The following is a 22,826-nucleotide window of genomic DNA, read 5'->3' on the forward strand; positions in this document are numbered from 1 at the left end:
TCGGGTATAAACTGTCTTAATGATGTGACACTACAAAAAATGCCATTTAGTGACATACAAAAAGTGCCACAAAAGAACAAAAAGTGCCGCCAAAGGCTCTTGTAGGAATGGGCGGCACACAAAGAAAGTGTCACTAGAAGCGCTGACGCTAAAGCCTTTTAGTGGCACTTTTTCGATATGCCGCACAAAGTTTTTGGCCTTTTAGTGGCACTTTGTTTTTTTGCCACAATATAAAAAAAGACTTTTATGGCACAATTTTTGTGCCATTAAAAAGTAATCCTAGTTACATATTGATACTAGTTTTAGTGACACTTTGTTTGCCACTATAAAATAACCTTTAGAAGAACAAATTGTGTCCATAAAAACTCTTCCTAGTTAAATGTATGTACTATTTTTAGTAACGTGTAATTTTGCAACAAAAGTCTCATTATTATATGCAATATAAAATAAATGATTGATAAATTTCTAAATGTAGAAATCAAAATATTATAATTTCAATAATAAGTTCAATCATAAACATATTCCAAACTATAGCAAAATATTGTATTAACATATTTCAAATTCCAAATATATACACGAGGAGTCTAAATATTCTTTTGGGTGAGAATTTCATTGTTATAAAACTTAGCTCCAAAGCTTCGGTTCTCATGATATCTACCCTGCCATCATCAACCATATAAACAAGCATTAGTATTGATTCAAAAAACTCTACTTCTTTAATTTACGAGACTCATGTAGGGTATCTTCTTCACTAACAAAAAGCCACCTAGAAAAGTAACGCATAGGTGGATAAATATTTTTATAAACAGACGGATGGAAAAATATGTTTTACATCTGAGACAATATGCATAATGCTACTTTTGGCCAAATTAGGATTGAGATGTGTTGAATGAGTTAATCAGAGATTTACTACTAGTGCAAAAGATCATGTATATCACTGATAGTTGATATATAGGAAAGAAGTGTCTAAATTATCATTAGATGGTTATGTTACATGGAAATATCTATCTAGCAAATGGATGGAAGCACATGGAAAATAAAGTCAAAATTGTATAAGTGAAAAGAAACACATTTATGTTTTTAATCATACCTTTAAACTAGTAACATTCTCATCAGCCTCCCCTTTTGATCCATAAAGTCCCTAGTGCACCATTTAACTTGTTAGAATTTATATATACGGGTGCCAATGTCATTCCTTTCAACCCATACCCTAATAAAACAAACATACCAAAAGATTATTGAGCCCATACACACAAACCAAATAGTCCCTAAGCCTTCAAAGAACAAATATTTTACCAGCGCTTGGGATATCATGAATGCCATAACAGCTGGAAGGCCTTTGGTTCGAAGTACATCAGCCGCAACATGTAAAGCCAACGTAGTCCCTTGTCTGCCTATGGAACCAGAATCGTTTGCTGGTGTGGAAGATGACCATTGTCAATTGCATATAAAAAATAATAAACTACTCTTTATCTTTTTGGTACTTAGTTTTTTAATTACATCAAAAAACCTTCCTAAACATCGAGTGTGAATATAATGATTATAATATATGCGATTAACACACATACCTGGGTCATCACGATCTTCTTGATATCCTTTTGACCTTAATCATCTCAACACATGAATGCCCCAGTCCATAATGCTCTTTCCCTGCCATCATTAATTTATTCACTCCTGTCTTTTTTTAAACATAAACGCTTAAATTGGCAACATCTTTTTCAAAAGTTTTCAATTGTAATACATACAGGTAAACATATTTAATGTACCTCGGTCATCACCGGCTTCTTAATTTTTTTCACCTTACCCGTCTCAACACATGAACGCCCTACGTTTGTCAAGTTATCCAGTCTTGGTTTTTATAAAAAAATACGCTTAAACTCGATGCTTCTGGTTCAGTTAAATTTTCTATATACCTTATCAAAGAAATTTTATCCTACTTTTAGTTTTGTAACATTGATTTAATAAGAGCACATATATAATATTAATTTAAATAAGAACTGACCAGTAGTATTATAGGAGGATGAACACATTAGCAGTAGTGATAAAGAATTGGTCTCAATCTATGCTTGAAAACTGAAGACCCATATTTATACAGACAAAAACCCGATTTGCAGACTTAGATCCAGTTTCTGATTCGATTTAGGGGTGTTCAACAAAGACCACCAGGTATTAGGGGAGTTCACGATTAAATAAAAATCGTGAACCGATCGTCAATTTGGTTTCCCAGTTGTTTTTTTTTTAATTTCCGGTCAATTGGTTTCATTATTTTCTAACTGTAGAGAACGGTTTGTTTGAGATCTATACCAAAAGCCAACCATATAAAACCGGATCGGACCATGAGATTAGACTAGCTAGATTTTTTTCTATTATTATCTATATAATTAACTGTCGATCTTCGATATGGACAATTCAAACGCTTTCGGTGACAAAACTTCCAATTTCGTATCTCCCTATTTGTTTACCAAACTCATTTTAGCAAGTCTATCTATATATTTTAAAGTTTATATCTTTTTTTACTTTAAAAGTGTAACAAGTACAAATCGTTAAACCAAACCAAAGCCAAAACATTAGTAACGGTTTCGATTGTTGATGCTTTGGTTTTGAGTTCCAATGATTAAAAAAAGCGTTACTAACGATTTGGTTAACAGTTTGAACTAAAAAACCATCAAAACCGGATGATGAAAGACAATCACATATTACCTTCATGCGGTTAGATTTATGTATAAGAAACAAGGGCCTTTCCGTCTTCCAAACCCAACATATTAGCTCCAAACCAGGAATGTTTATGGGTCTGATCATCCTTGTATACCTAATACACAGTTGCACTCATCTCAATTGTAACACCTCGTAAAATCACGTCCAATGAAGTATTGACACGTGTAATGAACCCTAATGAAGTCAAACATTGAAATTTAGGGATTAATTTTTCAAAAAAAATCGAAAACTTTGATTATGAAAGGACTAGAAGTGTTAGCATACCTAAAATAAGTTTCTAAATAACCTCTCACGATATTTACATTCACAAATGAGCCCCTTGGCGATCGAGTGTAGCCGTTTGTGGAATTAATTGAAAGTTTGCGCAAATAAGGGTTAAAAGCGTCAACATGTTAATTGTTGCCTCTGAGTGACCTTTTAACAAACCGGGAGCTTCTTAATATTTAATTATACTCTCGGGAATGCCAAGTGATGGTCGTCTAAGGTTTTTATGCCTATAAGTAAAGTTACGCGCAACTTTGCAAGTTAGAGGGACTAAAAGTGTCAATATGTTTAATTATACCTCTGAATGACCTTTTAGCGAACCCGAAGCATCGTGATGTTTAATAATACTTTCAAGGATGCCTAATATGGATTAGATGAGGCTTCAATGCTAATAAATGATGAGATGCGCAAGTTTGCGCAATAGAGGGGCCTAAAGCGTCAATTTTTGAATCTACGCCATTCGGTGATCATTTAAGCAAACGAGAGCATAGTAATATTTAAGTATATGCTTGGGAATGATTAATATGGGCCATAGAAGGCTTAGATATCATTAAACGGCATTTCGCGCTACTTTGCGCAATTAAGGGACTAATTGCGTCAAACTGCAAAAGTATGTCGATTCATATAGAATCGGACCTTCCGGAATATGACCATAAGTTAAACATACCCTATTTATCCTTTATATAGCTTAGATATTGGCTTAGAGGTGTTTGGTGCGCAAAAATAAACTTTTAAGTCATGCAGAGACTAAAAGTGTCAAAAAGTGCACAAGTTTGCATTTTCGCGCATATCTTACAATCTGGATACACCCGGACACCCAAAAATTTATGTAAGCACTAAAATATTTTATTTTAGTGTTTGGCTTGATAAAATTCCATTCGTCGCATAATTTGGTTCGTTTTTCGCGTCCGTCCGTGTTTCGTCGTAATTAACCGAACAACGTGATCATACGACCAAACGGACCGACATCCGGCATATTTTCAAGCATATTTCAAGTCCCCTATGCTTTAGCATCCTTATAGAGTCTAAAAATTTGGTTAAACGGGTTTTAGAAGTGAAAAACGCAAGTTTGGATGTCAAAGGGGCCAAAGTTGCAACAAATGAAAACTTGGGAGTGTGACTAGTCTGGCCCAACCGTGGCTTACGGTTTGGAGAATGGGGATTACGGTTTGGTCTGCCAGCATTTCATTTTTTTGCTTGATTACCACTCCAAGCTTCCAAAACCCATCAATTGCAATACCATGAGCTGGTTTTGGACACCCATAGCATTGTAAAACAATGGGTAACACATGGAGGGTCTAGATTAAAGCTCAATTATCGAGGAACAATCCTAACGGTTCTCAAAAACCTATAAATATCCACTTGATTTTTTTGCTCTCATTCACACCTTGATCTAACTTGTTCTAAGTTGGGGCCTTTGTGCTTCATACCTGAACATTCAAGATCAATTCCCTCCTTGCTTGGACCCTTTGTAAGTGTCCTTTCATGCTTAGTTTAATTTTTAGCGTTTTAACCGAAAGTCAAGCGTTTTCGATAAACGCTTTGACTTTTAAACGGTTGAGCCATTGTTCGCATCGAACATGGCTACGTGACCGTAACTAGGTAGGTGTTTAACCCTTAAAAGGGCACCTCCTAATTACCACGTTTACTTAGTTTAATTGTCGGGTCAAATAAAAGTCAAACGGGTTAGTTTTAAATAAAATACATGGCTATTATATAAAAGTCATAAAATCAGTTTTCTCACTTAAGTAACTTGGTAAATATTAGTTGAACATGCCTAAGCATGATTCAACCCGACAATTCTAAGTATAGGCTCGGTTCGGAACCGAAAGTCGCAAAAGTTGACTTTTGCTTTGACTTTCAGTTCTGACCCGATTTATCTTAGTTTAGATATGCCTTAGGATTCCATTAGGACCATATTATAAGTTAGTATAACCCTCCAAGGTTATACAACTTGGTTCCATAGAAATCCTAGTTCATGCTTGTTTCCGTTAAATGCCTAAATGTTGACCATTATGCCCTTTTGACCTTAAAACGATATTTTTGAAAATGTGAGAAGATAGAAACCTTCACTACTGAATTATAAACTTGTCCCTAAAATTTAACATTAGTTTGAGGTCTAGATTAGGAGTTATGCTCAATAGCGTAATTAGAAAGCTCTTTATTAATTTAACGGCTTAATTAGCATAAAGCCTATTTAAACCCAATTTTTGAAACCAAAATTTTTACCTACTGATATAAAATAATATTTTGGGATTTTTGAAGATTTTTATTTATTTTTAGGCTGAGCATAACATAGGGTTCTAGCTATGATTCGGTAATTGCCGATTTTGCCCTTTTGGGCTATAAAATGAGTTTTATAAATCCTTTTGACCCCAAATCTTTTTCTACTGATCTTATATGTTAAATAAATATTTTGAGCCTTCTGGAATAATAAAAACATCAGTTTTCCTTTGAAAACCCGGAAATGGCTCCAAATCGCTTTTTTAAGCGTTTTTAACGCATAATATGTATCAAAACTATTTTAAACATATAAGGGTTGATGCCTACTGATATATTCAGTAAATTTTTATATTTTAACAGTAAGGAAAAGTTCTAAACTCAGGTTTTCAGTTTTGACCTTTTAAGCCTATGTGAAATTACCAAAATGCCCCTATGGTGCATAGTATGGTTTTAATTAATAAATTTCACATATATATGATACCCTACTGTTATAACTTATTAAATTGAGTATATTTACTGATTAAATCAGACCTGTAACTCAGAATAATATTTAATCTCTTTTATAACCTTTAAAATGACCAAAATACCCCTACGGGGCATAAATTGGTCTTAAACTCATTTAGGGCATAATGGAAGGTATCCTACTGATATCACAACATATTTAAGGCATATTAACTTAGGAAACCAGTTCATAACTCTTGTGGTTACCCGTTACGCCCTATTCGCGTTCGGATCGGCTTTTGTAACTAGTTTGCATAAATTAGCCGAAACGGGTCAAAACTTATCATTTTCATCTCAAAATCCAGAATGTGTTTAGTTTACCCATATTAAACAAGTATTCAAACTTGTTGGGACTAAACCACATTCTAATCCGGTCTTCGCATAATCTTGCGTTTGAACCGTAAACTTTCCTTAAAACTAACCGGTCTAAGTTAATACTTAAACAAGACTCGTTAGGAATCTAATAGGTTATTAAAAACCTTCGTTCCAGATTAGGAGCCCCAGTAGAAGTACTTGTGGTTGTTGTTTTTGATATACGGCTGGGATTGAATTTATATTTAGCTCAGGTAAATACTCTTAACTTATTTTCCCTATACGGGCTTGGGATACGGTATTATAATAATAACGCTTGGTCGGGTATTGAATGTTTGATTGTATTGTGATTAAATTATTGAGGTAACCCGCTTTAATCTGTATTGTTTGAAATAAAAGCCTTTAGGGGTTAATGACCATGTCCCGGATATCCTTGGCATCATTGTATTATAAAATGGCCACGTCTTATGCACGGGGTGTAGGCATACACCTGACAGTTGCATAAGGGAAACGGTATCTCACTCTCTTGTGGGCCTATACTTGTTGCGTGTCTGTTAATCTTGACTCGGTTTCTACATCGGGCCCTAAATGTATAACGAACACGCAAATCTGTATACAAGATTATTTCTATATAATTGTCCCAAGTTATAAAAGAATTTTGTGCCTTGAGCATTCAAATCAATTTTTCTAAACTATTTTCAAAATGAGTCAGTTAAGTTGTATTTACCAATGTAAACTGACGTATTTTCCAAAAAGGTTAAGTGGCAGGTGCTGTACGTAATTGGGTTGGATCTCAGGGCGTCAATAGGGAATCTTGCAAGTTCTAGATGCTTAAAGTCTGTTGAACGGTGTTTATCTTTCTATTTTAAGATCCGCTTGTGGATCCTTTACATTCCGTTTGTAATACTTGGATATTACTTTATATCGGGTTGTAATATTTTATCTTTTGCTTCCGCTGTGCATTTATTATTTGTGTTGTTTAACTATGATGATATAAACTACGTCACGATACTCCCCACCGGGCCCACCGGTGACACGTGGAAAATAGGGGTGTGGCAGGTTGGTATCAGAGGCAACACTGAGTGAATTATACATTAGCCTTTTGTGTTTAATCTCAGTTACACAGTTGCACATTCTTGAGTCTAGACAAAGAACTTAGGACTACTCCTGATTCGTTTTTATCATTCATTTGTTCTTTTGTTATTTTCAGATTAGCCCTTGCATGGGCGAGTCATTTCCGTTAAAATTCCCGTTTAGGGCAACCATGTACCTGTTTAAATTTTAATGGAACGGTTAGATTTAAAATAACATTCCTATTATAAGATCTACCATAATAATAAGATTGCAAAATCTAAAAAGGACAAGACCTAGCCATGTGTCACCTTAAGACAGGGCCAAGATGGTAGTTCCACAATTAGATTCAGATCCTTGATAACATCTCAATTTAGGATTGTTCTGCTCTTAATATTAAAAGAATCTTAAAGGTAAAACCTAGCCTATATGTCATTACAAACATGGCCAAGATGGTAAAACCTACACAAAAGATTTCAATTCTTGTTAACATCTGAAAGCATGTTAACATTTTCGACAAACTGTGATATGATAAAATCACATAGGTCATCTTTGAATTGGGATATTTCAATTTCCCTTATTTATATAACCATCCCTTAAGGATGAAGTGCCTACGAGCTATAATTAACGTCCTGTGGGGCAAAAGACAGTTGTAGTCTTTGACTCTCTGTCAAGAAAAAGGTAATGAAATATGTTCAAACCTAAATGCCTCAATTCTCCGAAATCATGGCTTAAAAATTTAAAAACTGTTTTTGTGACTAGGCCTTTTGCGCCACTTTAATATCCTTAATGTCTTATAACTAGGATAAACTATAATGAAAATACTAATTAAATATAACTAACAAATTAACCAATGTGGTTTATATTACCATGGTTGATGAATCGTCAAAAATGATGATTCCATAATAACCTCTAAATAAATCATTGTCAATATTTATGTAGCAATCAAGCTACATGGCTGGATCAAAGGAGGTTAACAGCTACCCGAGGGAGAATAATGATGCTACCAGAGTTAATATAACTGGTGCGGAACTGCAGGCATTAATAGATAATGCTGTTACTCGAGCTCTTGACAGACAATATAATGAGTCAAGTGGTGCACACTCTAAGACTCCATCTGTGGCTCGTAGTAACCCCCCTTCTAAATCACATGATTCAAAGGAGGACGATGTTCATAACTCGTCAAATCAGAGGAGTGTTCCACCTAGACAGGTTGTGCTTAATCAAGAACCACATGTTAAAACCTGTTCGTATAAATATTTTGTCTCCTGCAAGCCCAGAGACTTCATGGGAGAAAAAGGAGCCATCGACTGCATGACATGGCTCGAAGAGATGGACACTGTTGCTGATATTAGCGGATGTGCAGAGCAAGACATTGTGAAGTTTGTTTCACAATCTTTTAAAGGAGAAGCTCTAGCTTGGTGGAGGTCGCTAATCCAGGCCACTGGGAAAATCCCGTTGTATAATTAAACATGGGATCAGTTTGTTGCTCTATCAAGGAAAATTACTGTCCTCAACATGAAGTTGAGAAAATTGAAGCTGATTTCTTGGCATTGGTCATGAAGGACTTAGATTGCCAGGCATATCTTACAAATTTCAATACTATGTCTCGATTGGTTCCTTACTTGATCACACCAGAACCAAAGCGTATAGCTCGCTTTATTGGAGGCCTAGCCCCAGAAATCAAGGCAAGCGTGAAAGCATCGAGACCTACTACATTCAGGTCCGCGGCAGATCTGTCGCTATCTCTTACACTTGACGTAGTCAGAAACAAGGCTGCCACAGCTTCTAAAGAAGGGAAGCGTAAAAAGGAGGACGAGGGTTCTCATCGCTCCGATAAGAAGAAAAAGGGGAATTCTGATCATAGAAAGAGTTCCGAGTTTAATAAGGGTAACCAGCAGATGGGTGAAAAGACCAGGTGTAAAACATGTAGGAAATACCACCTGGGGAAATGCAGATTTGAATCTCAGCCTCTACCTTGTGGAATCTGCAAGTCCAAGGAGCATAAGACCTTGGATTGCAAAAAGTTGAAAGATGCGACCTGTTATGATTGCAACGAGAAGGGGCACATCAAGACTAACTGCCCTAGGAATCAGAAGAAGTCTGAAGAGGCCAAGAAAGCAAACGCGTGAGTCTTCCGGAAGAACACCAGGAGGCAATACGGGAAGATGACATCATAAAAGGTACCTTTCCTTATCAACGACGCTTATATGGGGATTATTTGATTCTGGCGCAGAAAAATCTATCGTGGACAATAAATGTTGTAAACAGTTGTATCCGCCTATTAGGATCTTAGGCTTATAGCGCAAGGTTGAATTGGCCGATAACATTTAGAGACTGCTTCAACAACCTTAGTTGGATGCTTATTATCCAATAGGAGACACTCTTATCCAATACTCTAATATCAAGCTATAAAGCTATTCAAATCATCAGTATGATCAAGACAGAAGTGACAATTGATCCCCTGTCAAACGGTTGATGGAGTAGGTCCAAACCTTAATCGCCATTAATGGTCTTTTATGACCTAGGCTAAGTATAATTGATATATATACATACCTAAATGACGTTCATTGAGAATGTTCGTACTATATTGACCTGTATGGTTTAACGATACCATGGTTAGTATATATTAGGTCATCAGGATGATGAATAGTGATTGCTGGATTGTAACTAAATAATTGTTTTATTTGGTGTTAGGAACCAAATATCTAGTATGACAAACCCAGATAAGACAGTCGTTGATCGTGTTATGGATAATGCGACACATGCGAATGATGATACAATTGTGAACCTTAGAATTACCAAAGATGTTCTTCAGACTATGATAGACGCAGCTGTTGGAAAAGCTGTGAAGAAGGCTGTGAAAAAGCTCAAGGAGCCCAATGCTATTTGATCCAAATCTCAACTAAGACCACCCTTCATTTCTCACGAGAAGGATCTCGTTCGTGCCTCTAATGTAAAGGGTGAACTGAAAAGGAAAAGGGATGAAGATAACTCCCAGAGCTGTAAAAAGAAGAACAAACAAAAGTCCAACCAGAAACCTAAATGCAAGACCTGCAAGAAGCGCCATTGTGGGAAGTGCAGGTACGAACCAAAATCCCAATCGCAACCTAGGGCTTGTGGGATCTGCAAATCGAGGGAGCATAAAACATTGGAATGCCAGAAGATAGGAGATGCGACTTGTTACCACTGTAACGAGAAAGGGCATATCAAATCAAATTGCCCAAAGTATGCTAAGAAGCTTGAAGGAGATAAGAAGACCAACGCTAAGGTCTCTCAGATGGATGCAAAGGAGGCCATACAAAATAACAATGTTATAACCAGTACGTCCTTATCCATGATATATATGCAAAGGCATTGTTTGATTCAGTTGCGGATAAGTCATTTGTGGAATAAATATCGTAAGTTATTAAATCTGCCTGTTAGAACCCTAAGCATAAAATATGAAGTTGAATAAAACGCTAGGAGTTCTCTTTATTTCGGATGCCAATCAATCCTTCATAGATGGTAAGTATAGCAAACTCTTAAAGACTCCCATGAGAACCCTAGATATTAAGTGTAAGGTAAAACTTATAGACGAAAATCATAGGAACCATATCTTCTGCTCCTGTCAAAAGTCATCAGTCATGAAATTCTGGTGTACCCGCTCTCCAGATGGACTGCATCATCATAAGTAATTGATATCTCTTGATCTCTATCGATTGCGAATACCAGATGGTACGACAAAAGCGCCATATGAGGATTGGTGTATCTTAATATGTTCCATAGATTACTTCCATGCCTGATCAGTATGGAGGTTTAATGCATGGAACCCCAAAGATATTCCAATGGTCATACGGTATTAAAGTCAGTTAATGGTATTCAAAGAAGATATCTAAAATGGAATTATCCAAGTAAATGTCCCTGAGTAAGAAATCCGTGGACTCGTAACACAAATGTGTCACTTATCTGATGCAAACCATGGTAAGTGAACTGGAGCCTGAGAATTGGAAAATCTCTGTAACCTCCTTGTATATTGATCATCTTCTCCTAAGATTACCCTCTTTACCTCCTGATAGGCAAGTAGAGTTAAGATTAACATCCCGCTTAGGGATGCATTAATATAAAATCTCCATGACGGCTAGTACCATCATTGGAAGAACCGAAACCCTGATTAAGTAGGTTTTAAAATAAAGGATTCATATAGCCTAACTTAATATTCTGAGAATTCGGTATAGTTAATTAAGAAAGATGGTTCATTTTGCTTATGCATTTGATTACCGCAACCCTAATTAGACAACAATTAAGAATTGCCATCAGCTGCCCAGGATCGTCGATTTAATCGACTAACGACAAGGATTAGCTATTCCTTAATATTAGATTTAAGCAATGGTTGGAATAACCATCTCACCTTAAGATAAGATTTTCTATAATAATTGATATATAAGTATCAAAGTTGCTTCTTTGGAGACATTGTATAGATAGAATGTTAAACAATTATCGTTAGACAGAAAACTGGTAAGTTCAATTATCAGGATCTGAAAGTTGCATAGAACCAACGAATAAGATCATACAAATCCATAATCATCTGAAAGTTTCCAGTAGTCAGCGGAAAATCGAGGATTGATAAAAGTCACAACCCTCTTAAGTCCTTAATAAGGAATAAGGTTCAATTGAAAGTATCGCTCTAAGAAGGGTGTACTGAAATTTTTATACGACAGGCTAGTTAAGCTCTGACTATATATGGGATCATTCGAGGAAATCGAATACATCAAAGGTCAATAGCTTATAAACTAAAACCTATTTATGGAACGTGGTGGAACTCGCAATGTGACCCACACTAATGATTTAAGGATGTGTTTCACCAATAAGTTGAGAAGCATTATCACATAATGATATGCGTATTTATGATATGATAAGAAACCCGTATCAATTAAGGATCGTCAGGATTAGAATCTAAGGAAGAAAACATGAACCTATTATAAAGGTAATTTAGGATGCCTCTAGAGGTCCAAATAGGCTGTGGAAGTTAAATCCACTGTCCGACAGAGAGTACTTCCATTACTTAAGCAAATCTCGAGGTCGAGATTTCTTTTAAGGGGGTGAGGATGTAACACCTCGTAAAATCACATCCAATGAAGTATTGACACGTGTAATGAACCCTAATGAAGTCAAACATTGAAATTTAGGGATTAATTTTTCGAAAAAAATTGAAAACTTTGATTATGAAAGGACTGGAAGTGTTAGCATACCTAAAATAAGTTTCTAAATAACTTCTCACGATATTTACATTCACAAATGAGCCCCTTGGCGATCGAGTGTAGCCGTTTGTGGAATTAATTGAAAGTTTGCGCAAATAAGGGTTAAAAGCGTCAACATGTTAATTCTTACCTCTGAGTGACCTTTTAACAAACCGGGAGCTTCATAATATTTAATTATACTCTCGGGAATGCCAAGTGATGGTCGTCTAAGGTTTTTATGCCTATAAGTAAAGTTACGCGCAACTTTGCAAGTTAGAGGGACTAAAAGTGTCAATATGTTTAATTATACCTCTGAATGACCTTTTAGCGAATCCGAAACATCATGATGTTTAAAATACTTTCAAGGATGCCTAATATGGATTAGATGAGGCTTCAATGCTAATAAATTATGAGATGCGCAAGTTTGCGCAATAGAGGGGCCTAAAGCGTCAATTTTTGAATCTACGCCATTCGGTGATCATTTAAGCAAACGAGAGCGTAGTAATATTTAAGTATATGCTTGGTAATGATTAATGTGGGCCATGGAAAGCTTAGATATCATTAAACGGCATTTCGCGCTACTTTGCGCAATTAAGGGACTAATTGCGTCAAACTGCAAAAGTATGTTGATTCATATAGAATCAGACCTTCTGGAATATGACCATAAGTTAAACATACCCTATTTATCCTTTATATAGCTTAGATATAGGCTTAGAGGTTTTTGGTGCGCAAAAATAAACTTTTAAGTCATGCAGGGACTAAAAGTGTCAAAAAGTGCACAAGTTTGCACTTTCGCGCATATCTTACAATCTGGATACACCCGTACACCCAAAAATTTATGTAAGCACTAAAATATTTTATTTTAGTGTTTGGCTTGATAAAATTCCATTCGTCGCGTAATTTGGTTCGTTTTTCGCGTCCGTCCGTGTTTCATCGTAATTAACCGAACAACGTGATCATACGACCAAACGGACCGACATCCAGCATATTTTCAAGCATATTTCAAGTCCCCTATGCTTTAGCATCCTTATAGAGTCTAAAAATTTGGTTAAACGGGTGTTAGAAGTGAAAAACGCAAGTTTGGATGTCAAAGGGGCCAAAGTTGCAACAAATGAAAACTTGGGAGTGTGACTAGTCTGGCCCAACCGTGGCTTACGGTTTGGAGAATGAGGCTTACGGTTTGGTTTGCCAGCATTGCATTTGTTTGCTTGATTGCCACTCCAAGCTTCCAAAACCCATCAATTGCAATACCATGAGCTGGTTTTGGACACCCATAGCATTGTAAAACAATGGGTAACACATGGAGGGTCTAGAATAAAGCTCAATTATCGAGGAACGATCCTAACGGTTCTCAAAAATCTATAAATACCCACTTGACTTTTTTGCTCTCATTCACACCTTGATCTAACTTGTTCTAAGTTGGGGCCTTTGTGCTTCATACCTGAACATTCAAGATCAATTCCCTCCTTGCTTGGACCCTTTGTAAGTGTCCTTTCATGCTTAGTTTAATTTTTAGCGTTTTAACCGAAAGTCAAGCGTTTTCGATAGACGCTTTGAGTTTTAAACGGTTGAGTCATTGTTCGCATCGAACATGGCTACGTGACCGTAACTAGGTAGGTGTTTAACCCTTAAAAGGGCACCTCCTACTTACCACGTTTACTTAGTTTAATTGTCGGGTCAAATAAAAGTCAATCGGGTTAGTTTTAGATAAAATACATGGCTATTATATAAAAGTCATAAAATCAGTTTTCTCACTTAAGTAACTTGGTAAATATTAGTTGAACATGCCTAAGCATGATTCAACCCGACAATTCTAAGTATTGGCTCGGTTCGGAACCGAAAGTCGCAAAAGTTGACTTTTGCTTTGACTTTCAGTTCTGACCCGATTTAGCTTAGTTTAGATATGCTTTAGGATTCCATTAGGACCATATTATAAGTTAGTATAACCCTCCAAGGTTATACAACTTGGTTCCATAGAAATCCTAGTTCATGCTTGTTTCCGTTAAATGCCTAAATGTTGACCATTATGCCCTTTTGACCATAAAACGATATTTTTGAAAATGTGAGAGGATAGAAACCTTCACACTGAATTATAAACTTGTCCCTAAAATTTAACATCAGTTTGAGATCTAGATTAGGAGTTATGCTCAATAGCGTAATTAGAAAGCTCTTTATTAATTTAACGGCTTAATTAGCATAAAGCCTTTTTAAACCCAATTTTTGAAACCAAACTTTTTACCTACTGATATAAATAATATTTTGGGATTTTTGAAGATTTTTATTTATTTTTAGGCTGAGCATAACATAGGGTTCTAGCTATGATTCGGTAATTGCCGATTTTGCCCTTTTGGGCTATAAAATGAGTTTTATAAATCCTTTTGACCCCAAACCTTTTTCTACTGATCTTATATGTTAAATAAATATTTTGAGCCTTCTGAAATAATAAAAACATCAGTTTTCCTTTGAAAACCCGGAAATGGCTCCAAATCGCCTTTTTAAGCGTTTTTAACGCATAGTATGTATCAAAACTATTTTAAACATATAAGGGTTGATGCCTACTGATATATTTAGTAAATTTTTATATTTTAACAGTAAGGAATAATTCTAAACTTAGGTTTTCAGTTTTGACCTTTTAAGCCTATGTGAAATTACCAAAATGCCCCTACGGTGCATAGTATGGTTTTAATTAATAAATTTCACATATATATGATACCCTACTGTTATAACTTATTAAATTGAGTATATTTACTGATTAAATCAGACCTGTAACTCAGAATAATATTTAATCTCTTTTATAACCTTTAAAATGACCAAAATACCCCTACGGGGCATAAATTGGTCTTAAACTCGTTTAGGGCATAATGGAAGGTATCCTACTGATATCACAACATATTTAAGGCATATTAACTTAGGAAACCTGTTCATGGCTCTTGTGGTTACCCGTTACGCCCTATTCGCGTTCGGATCGGCTTTTGTAACTAGTTTGCATAAATTGGCCGAAACGGGTCAAAACTTATCATTTTCATCTAAAAATCCAGAATGTGTTTAGTTTACCCATATTAAACAAGCATTCAAACTTGTTGGGACTAAACCACATTCTAATCCGGTCTTCGCATAATCTTGCGTTTGAACCGTAAAGTTTCCTTAAAACTAATCGGTCTATGTTAATACTTAAACAAGACCCGTTAGGAATCTAATAGGTTATTAAAAACCTTCGTTCTAGATTAGGAGCCCCAGTAGAAGTACTTGTGGTTGCTGTTTTGATATACGGCTGGGATTGAATTTATATTTAGCTCAGGTAAATACTCTTAACTTATTTTCCCTGTACGGGCTTGGGATACGGTATTATAATAATACCGCTTGGTCGGGTATTGAATGTTTGATCGTATTGTGATTAAATTATTGAGGTAACCCGCTTTAATCTGTATTGTTTGAAATAAAAGCCTTTAGGGGTTAATGACCATGTCCCGGATATCCTTGGCATCATTGTATTATAAAATGGCCACGTCTTATGCACGGGGTGTAGGCATACACCTGACAGTTGCATAAGGGAAACGGTATCTCACTCTCTTGTGGGCCTATACTTGTGGCGTGTCTGTTAATCTTGACTTGGTTTCTACATCGGGCCCTAAATGTATAACGAACATGTAAATCTGTATACAAGATTATTTCTATATAATTGTCCCAAGTTATAAAAGAATTTTGTGCCTTGAGCATTCAAATCAATTTTTCTAAACTATTTTCAAAATGAGTCAGTTAAGTTGTATTTACCAGTGTAAACTGACGTATTTTCCAAAAAGGTTAAGTGGCAGGTACTGTACGTAATTGGCTGGGAGCTCAGGGCGTCAATAGGGAATCTTGCAAGTTCTAGATGCTTAAAGTCTGTTGAACGGTGTTTATCTTTCTGTTTTAAGATCCGCATGTGGATCCTTGGCATTCCGTTTGTAATACTTGGATATTACTTTATATCGGGTTGTAATATTTTATCTTTTGCTTCCGCTGTGCATTTATTATTTGTGTTATTTGACTATGATGATATCAACTACGTCACGATACTCCCCACCGGGCCCACCGGTGACACGTGGAAAATAGGGGTGTGACATCAATATTCCAACATTTAGACATGATAGATGCTCAAATCAACTTAAATAGCATAAATATATTTAAAACACATGATTACCGCAAATATCCAAAAAACGAAAAGAGCGACACCTGATTTTCTTGATTTCGAATCCGTTACATCCAAAATACGCTATGCACCATGTAACTATATCAACAACACTTTCTCTTTAATAGAACATTAATCATTCTATTTAATGTAATAGCATGAAGATTATCACAAAAAAATTACACAATAACATGCATTGTTCACAAATTGAAGCAGTAAGCAATGCCATAACTATTAAATAAATATATAACAGAACAGGGAAGATGCTCACTCTTTACAACGTTTGGCTGGCGCCCTTTCAAGTTTCAAGTGCAATCAAGGAATAAGTCAACAATCTTTTTTACACCTGTAACATGAATTATCAATCCGTAATATACTGATAGTTAACGGGAAAGCAAGAACTAGAAAGAATGGCAGGATACCCAGTATCCTTTCGTTCACAATGTCATTTCACCAAAACATTACAAAAACATGATCTTGGTACAAATCTAAAAGTGTGTCACAAATCAGATATAGACATAGACTGATTCAAAACAATGAAATGACATATCAAATCTGACAGTGTATAGTAATAATCCTTTCATCTAACACATGAGAACCATATATCTAGACCTGGCAAATGGGTCGGGTTGGGTTAGGTCATGGGTCAAAACGAGTCAATTAAAAAAGGATTGTTTTGGTTCGGGTCGAAACGGGTTCGGGTTAGAACGGGTTTCGGGTCGAAATGAGTTTTTGGCCGGGCCGGGTCGGGTTGGTTAAAAAATGCTTTTTTTTAAAGTGATTGTACATCAAGGGGGTAATTTTCTCAGGTTGAAACGGGTCCGGGTGGAGTACAGGTCAACCATAAACATAATATTAAACAAGGAACTTTGTTTCTTGCCTGATACGGTTTTTGGAGCCTTGGGTCAGATCGATGAACTAGAACGGAAAAAAAAGTTAATGAAATTAATGCAGTTTCTTGATATAACAAGATCGAATCTTTCTTTACTAACTAAAGAACCCAAAAGTTAACTTCAACAAAACATAAACCAATTATAAGACTTATATACCCCTAACCTGTCATTCGAAATTCAAAAACAAACGGATAAACTAAGGACCCCAACTAACTTAAGTAAACCAACCAAGTATAAGACTTATATACCCCTGACCCTAACGACCCCCCCCCCCCCCCGGCACGCCAAGCTAATTCACCAGCCCGTTTAATTATATGAACAAAACAATTAAGTCCCACAGTTTTCTCCGGTTATAGGTCAACTATTATGCTACATCGTATAGGTTAAAAGTCATTCGTCATACGCAATGACAAAAATGCCAAAGTTTATTACACTTTTGTGTGATAACCCTGTTGAATCTCCCTCGTAGATGGTCAAAAACAATGAAAACATGTAACAGATGCAGGATATATAAAATGATCAAGAATAAGAAACTTACAGTGGGTTGTTTTGACTCATCATATATGCCTTTTTTCACTCAAGAAATCAGCCATCCTCTGCTTCAATTTTCAACACAAATAAGTAACTAACATAACTTTATATATAAAAAAAATGTTATTTTGAATTCAAATCATGATTTATTCCATCAATAAAAGTAGAACTAAAAAAACATTATTGTTGTGTATGGAATCCTTTTAGGAAACTTACATTTTCGTCATCATCACTGTCATAAACTCCAACATCATACATAAATCTTAGGTTGGCATTTGAAAGTACTATGAAACACAAAATTACTGAAGTTGCAAAAAATCTAGTTCCCAACGGGAATTGCGAACCTAGATGTTGGCCCGACCCTTACAAACTTCCCTGAGCAGCACATATGCCTTACAGCAATCCCAACGGTTGGCACCCTTTCTCAAGCCGGAGCTTTAATCAGATGTTCAAACATCAACCACGATGACGAAAACAAAACCTACAAGCTATGTTGTCGTTTCTAGCACCTCCCTATAACAGAAAAACCCCGATAAAACTCAAATTCAAATCCGCTGATTAAACCATCACACAAAAATCGATTACCTCTGTTCACTTTCAGATATGTTTTATGTGATTCAACACAAAAACCGATAGAACTTCAGATATATTAATCTTCTTACACTGCTCTTAGCCCGGATCTTGAACCATGAAGGAGAATATCAGCATTTAACACGATGATCAATCTAAAATTGGTTCGAAATCAGGTCAGAATCGATTTGCTAGAAATTGGTGATTTGGGATATAAAACCCTAGAGTAGCAAACTACGTAAGAAACACACAGTATCACGCTTACAATGGGTTTTCGAAATCCAGAACTGAATATATTACTTCAAGAGAAACTGGATTCGTACCTCAACTAGGGTTGGGGCATTGTTCATGGTAATTTTTTTGAAGAACAAGAAGCTATTGGGAATTGAATAAGAGAGACAAAGTAAGGGGGAAAGCGTAAGAGGGAAAAAATATGAAAATTTTAGAGGTAATTATGATTGAAGAGGGAAAAATATGAAAATTTTAGAGGTAATTATGATTGAATTTTTTGAATTTTGATTACCTCCCAAGATTAGCGGCAAAAAGCGGAAATTTTAGGATGAGATTAAAAGGGAATCAGTGGCATAAAAAGCTAAAAAGCCGCTAAAAGCATATGTAAAACAGTTATTTAAGTATCAATATGCCATTAAAAATCTAAACTAGTGGCATAAAACATAACTACCACTAAAAGTTTGTGTTATGACATACGTAAAGTGCCACTAAAAACAAAATTAGTGGCACAAAAGCTAAGTGTCATTAAAAACGTGTGCCACTATATGGCATTTTTTTTGTAGTGTGAACAAAGTGTTGTTGGCAAAGTGGGTGTGGAGGTTTAGGGTGGAGAGTCAAGGTCTATGGAGGAAAGTGATGGAGACATGTCACGTTAAAAGAAGAGGCTATAGCTTTTTGCCTCTTAGTGAATCTATTACAGGTTGCTGGAAAAATATTGCTAAGTTGAAACTGAAAATGAAAATAAATGGGAAATGCTTACAAAGTTTCATCACGAGGAAGTGGGGAATGGGAGTGACATTAGATCTTCAGCCGCTCAAAGGTGGAAAAGACATGTAAAGTGTGAGGTAGGGTTTAAATGGCTCTAGATAGGTTCATGGGCGCTTGGCAGTTGCATAGATATCCGGAGTCGGAAATCGAGTAGCTGGAATGGTAGGAATGCAGGATTCTATAGCAGAGGTGTGGATTTCAAACGAGAAGTATGAATAGAAATGGTCGGGTGATGATACGGTTATATTTTCGGTTATGTCAGACAAAAAATGAAGGAAGAAGAGAGAGGAGGCGGTACAGGAACAATTGTTAAATGGTGTAAGTGGGTGCCTTTAAAATGTAATATTATGGCTTGGAGGGCTTATTTAGATAGATTAGCCACCCGAGTGAATTTCAGGAGAAGAAATGTGAACATTCCACTGGTCTTTTGTTTGCTTTGCGAAGAGTATGAGGAATCTGTGGAGCATCTATTCACCACAAGCATTTTCTCAAACCGCGTATGGATGAGTTTTAGCACTTGGTTTCAAATCCCACCTCTGTTCGTGTTCGCGGTTAAAGATTTAATCGAAACTCACGGTTTCTTACATGTGGGAAAGGAAGCGAAGAAGATTATCCATGGTCTAATTTTAATCACAGTTTGGTGTATTTGGAAAGGGAGAAATGAGGTTATTTTTTAAAATAAAAAATGTAGTCCACAAGATGTGTTAGGGGAAGTAAAGTTTAAAGGTTTTGTTTGGGTTAAAAATAGGTCTTTCTTTAAATCGCTCCAACGGAAAGATTGGTGTCAATCGGCCTTTTATATGTTGTAAATTTGATCATTTACCCATTTGGGTTTGGGGATTGTATATTGTTTGGCCTCTTGTATGTTTGTTTACGTTAGAATGTGTTTTAACGAAGTTTAGTTTAAAAAAAGAAAAATAGATACCTCTATTTTCAATATTCTCCACTCAATCATTCCGTAAGTCTTAAGCCCATGAAAAGTCCAGACAATGACTTGTTTTAATAGACAAATAACATTTAATGGAGTTGTAGACAATGACTTGTTTTATTTTGGACACTATTTGAACGAATAATACAGTTGATGACCATCATTGTCAACTCTAGTATAGTGAGTATTTGGAATTGGAATACTTACATCAATAATTCGTGGATTTCTATATGATTCATGTATTTCTTATTCTTTTTTTTTAAAAGGCAAATATTTAAATACGATTAAACCAATTTCAGCAAGGAGATAATAAATGGAATTACACCACCTCGAATCTATTACAACATTTATTTGGAAAATCATACTTGCTCACCAATTTGAACGCCCATTATTTTGTATTTTGACCCATTATAGGCCTAAATAAGAACTTTTTTAACATGGATAAATAAGCGAGTTAACTGCCATTTTCGTCCCTGTGGTTTGGTCACTTTGGCCATTTCAGTCCATTTTTCAAAAATGCGCCATTTTCGTCCCCCACGTTCTGGAAAGGTGCCATTTCAGTCCAAAAATCATAACCCAGTTAAGTCAGTTAGTAAATAAGGACTGATTGTGTAAATTTGTAACATAAAGGACCACTTAAGTAAATATTAAACACCACCACCACTAGCCCTGCCACCACCACCACTCCGCTGCCACCACCACCGCCACCACAGCCCTGCCACCACCACCACTCCGCTGCCACCACCACCACCACCGCCACCACAGCCCTGCCACCACCGCCACCACAGTTTGGAACACAGTTTTTAATGCAACTTTTATGTTTTATCTCACATTGTTGACTTTGCTTATAATTTGCATGCTCTTGTTTATTTTATTTTGTGTCTTCATGTAATCTGATTATTTTTATTTTTGTAGATAATTTGTCACAATGTCAGAGGGTCAGGAAACCGATAAGACTAGAAGGTATGGTTTGGATGGGCTTGGAGAGGATGAGCCGCCACGTAGGCGCCACGTAGGAGTGGCTTGGAGAGGATGGACCTAGGGGGGTGGGGGATGAACCCCTTTGTGTATATATATGTATATATGTATAGGTATATGTGAGAGAAGGAAGAAGGAGAGAGGCACGGCGGACCCGGCTGTGGGTCGCCGCTTGTGCTGGGCCGAGCCCCAGGGGGGCGGTGTGGGGGTCCGGCGCCGGGCCTAGCCGGGCATCAGCCGGCCCCCATACCTTCCAGTCTAAGAACATTGAAATATGGAAAATTAAGAAACTTATCAAAGCATTGGAAGCTGCAAGAGGCAACGGTACAAGCATGATCTCTCTTATCATGCCGCCTCGTGATCAAATCTCGCGTGTAACTAAAATGCTCGGTGACGAGTTCGGAACCGCTTCCAACATCAAAAGTAGAGTTAACCGCCAATCGGTTCTAGGTGCCATAACTTCAGCACAACAAAGGCTCAAGCTGTACAACAAGGTTCCACCAAACGGGCTCGTGCTCTACACCGGAACCATAGTCACCGACGACGGAAAAGAGAAAAAGTCACAATCGACTTTGAACCATTCAAGCCGATTAACGCTTCACTTTACCTTTGCGACAATAAATTTCACACCGAAGCTTTAAACGAGCTCCTGGAGTCTGACCACAAATTCGGTTTCATCATTATGGACGGAAACGGGACCCTTTTCGGGACATTAAGCGGCAACACGAGGGAAGTTTTACACAAATTCACCGTCGATTTACCGAAAAAACACGGGCGATGAGGTCAATCAGCGCTTCGATTTGCACGTCTTCGAATGGAGAAACGTCACAACTACGTGAGATAAAACATAAAAGTTGCATTAAAAACTATGTTCCAAACTGTGGTGGGGTGGTGGCAGGGCTGTGGTGGTGGTGGCAGGGCTGTGGTGGCGGTGGTGGTGGCAGCGGAGTGGTGGTGGTGGCAGGGCTGTGGTGGCGGTGGTGGTGGCAGCGGAGTGGTGGTGGTGGCAGGGCTAGTGGTGGTGGTGTTTAATATTTACTTAAATGGTCCTTTATGTTACAAATTTACACAATCAGTCCTTATTTACTAACTGACTTAACTGGGTTATGATTTTTGGACTGAAATGGCACCTTTCCAGAACGTGGGGGACGAAAATGGCGCATTTTTGAAAAATGGACTGAAATAGCCAAAGTGACCAAACCACAGGAACGAAAATGGCAGTTAACTCTAAATAAGCATAATATGGGTAAAATTTTATAGGCCTAAACGGGTTGGAATTTGTATAAATTTTCATTGCATAAACATTTACAGCATCATAAAAAAATTCGATGTTAAAAGTTCTTGCAAAAATATTTTACATACGTTTAAAAATGTTTTTTTACGTACGTCGATGTAAAAAATATTTACATTACTGTAAAAATAGTGTAAAAAATTATTTGCGCACCGTGTCAAAT

General features: G+C 36.7%; 1 pseudogene; it reads left to right on the forward strand.

Moving 5' to 3' along the window:
- The first annotated feature begins 19,735 nt into the window (after window positions 1-19,735).
- Window positions 19,736-22,216, forward strand: LOC110902201 (annotated as a pseudogene).
- Window positions 22,217-22,826: the final 610 nt, after the last annotated feature.

Source organism: Helianthus annuus, chromosome 7, assembly GCF_002127325.2.
Source record: "Helianthus annuus cultivar XRQ/B chromosome 7, HanXRQr2.0-SUNRISE, whole genome shotgun sequence".
In the NCBI taxonomy this organism is placed as follows: domain Eukaryota; kingdom Viridiplantae; phylum Streptophyta; class Magnoliopsida; order Asterales; family Asteraceae; genus Helianthus; species Helianthus annuus.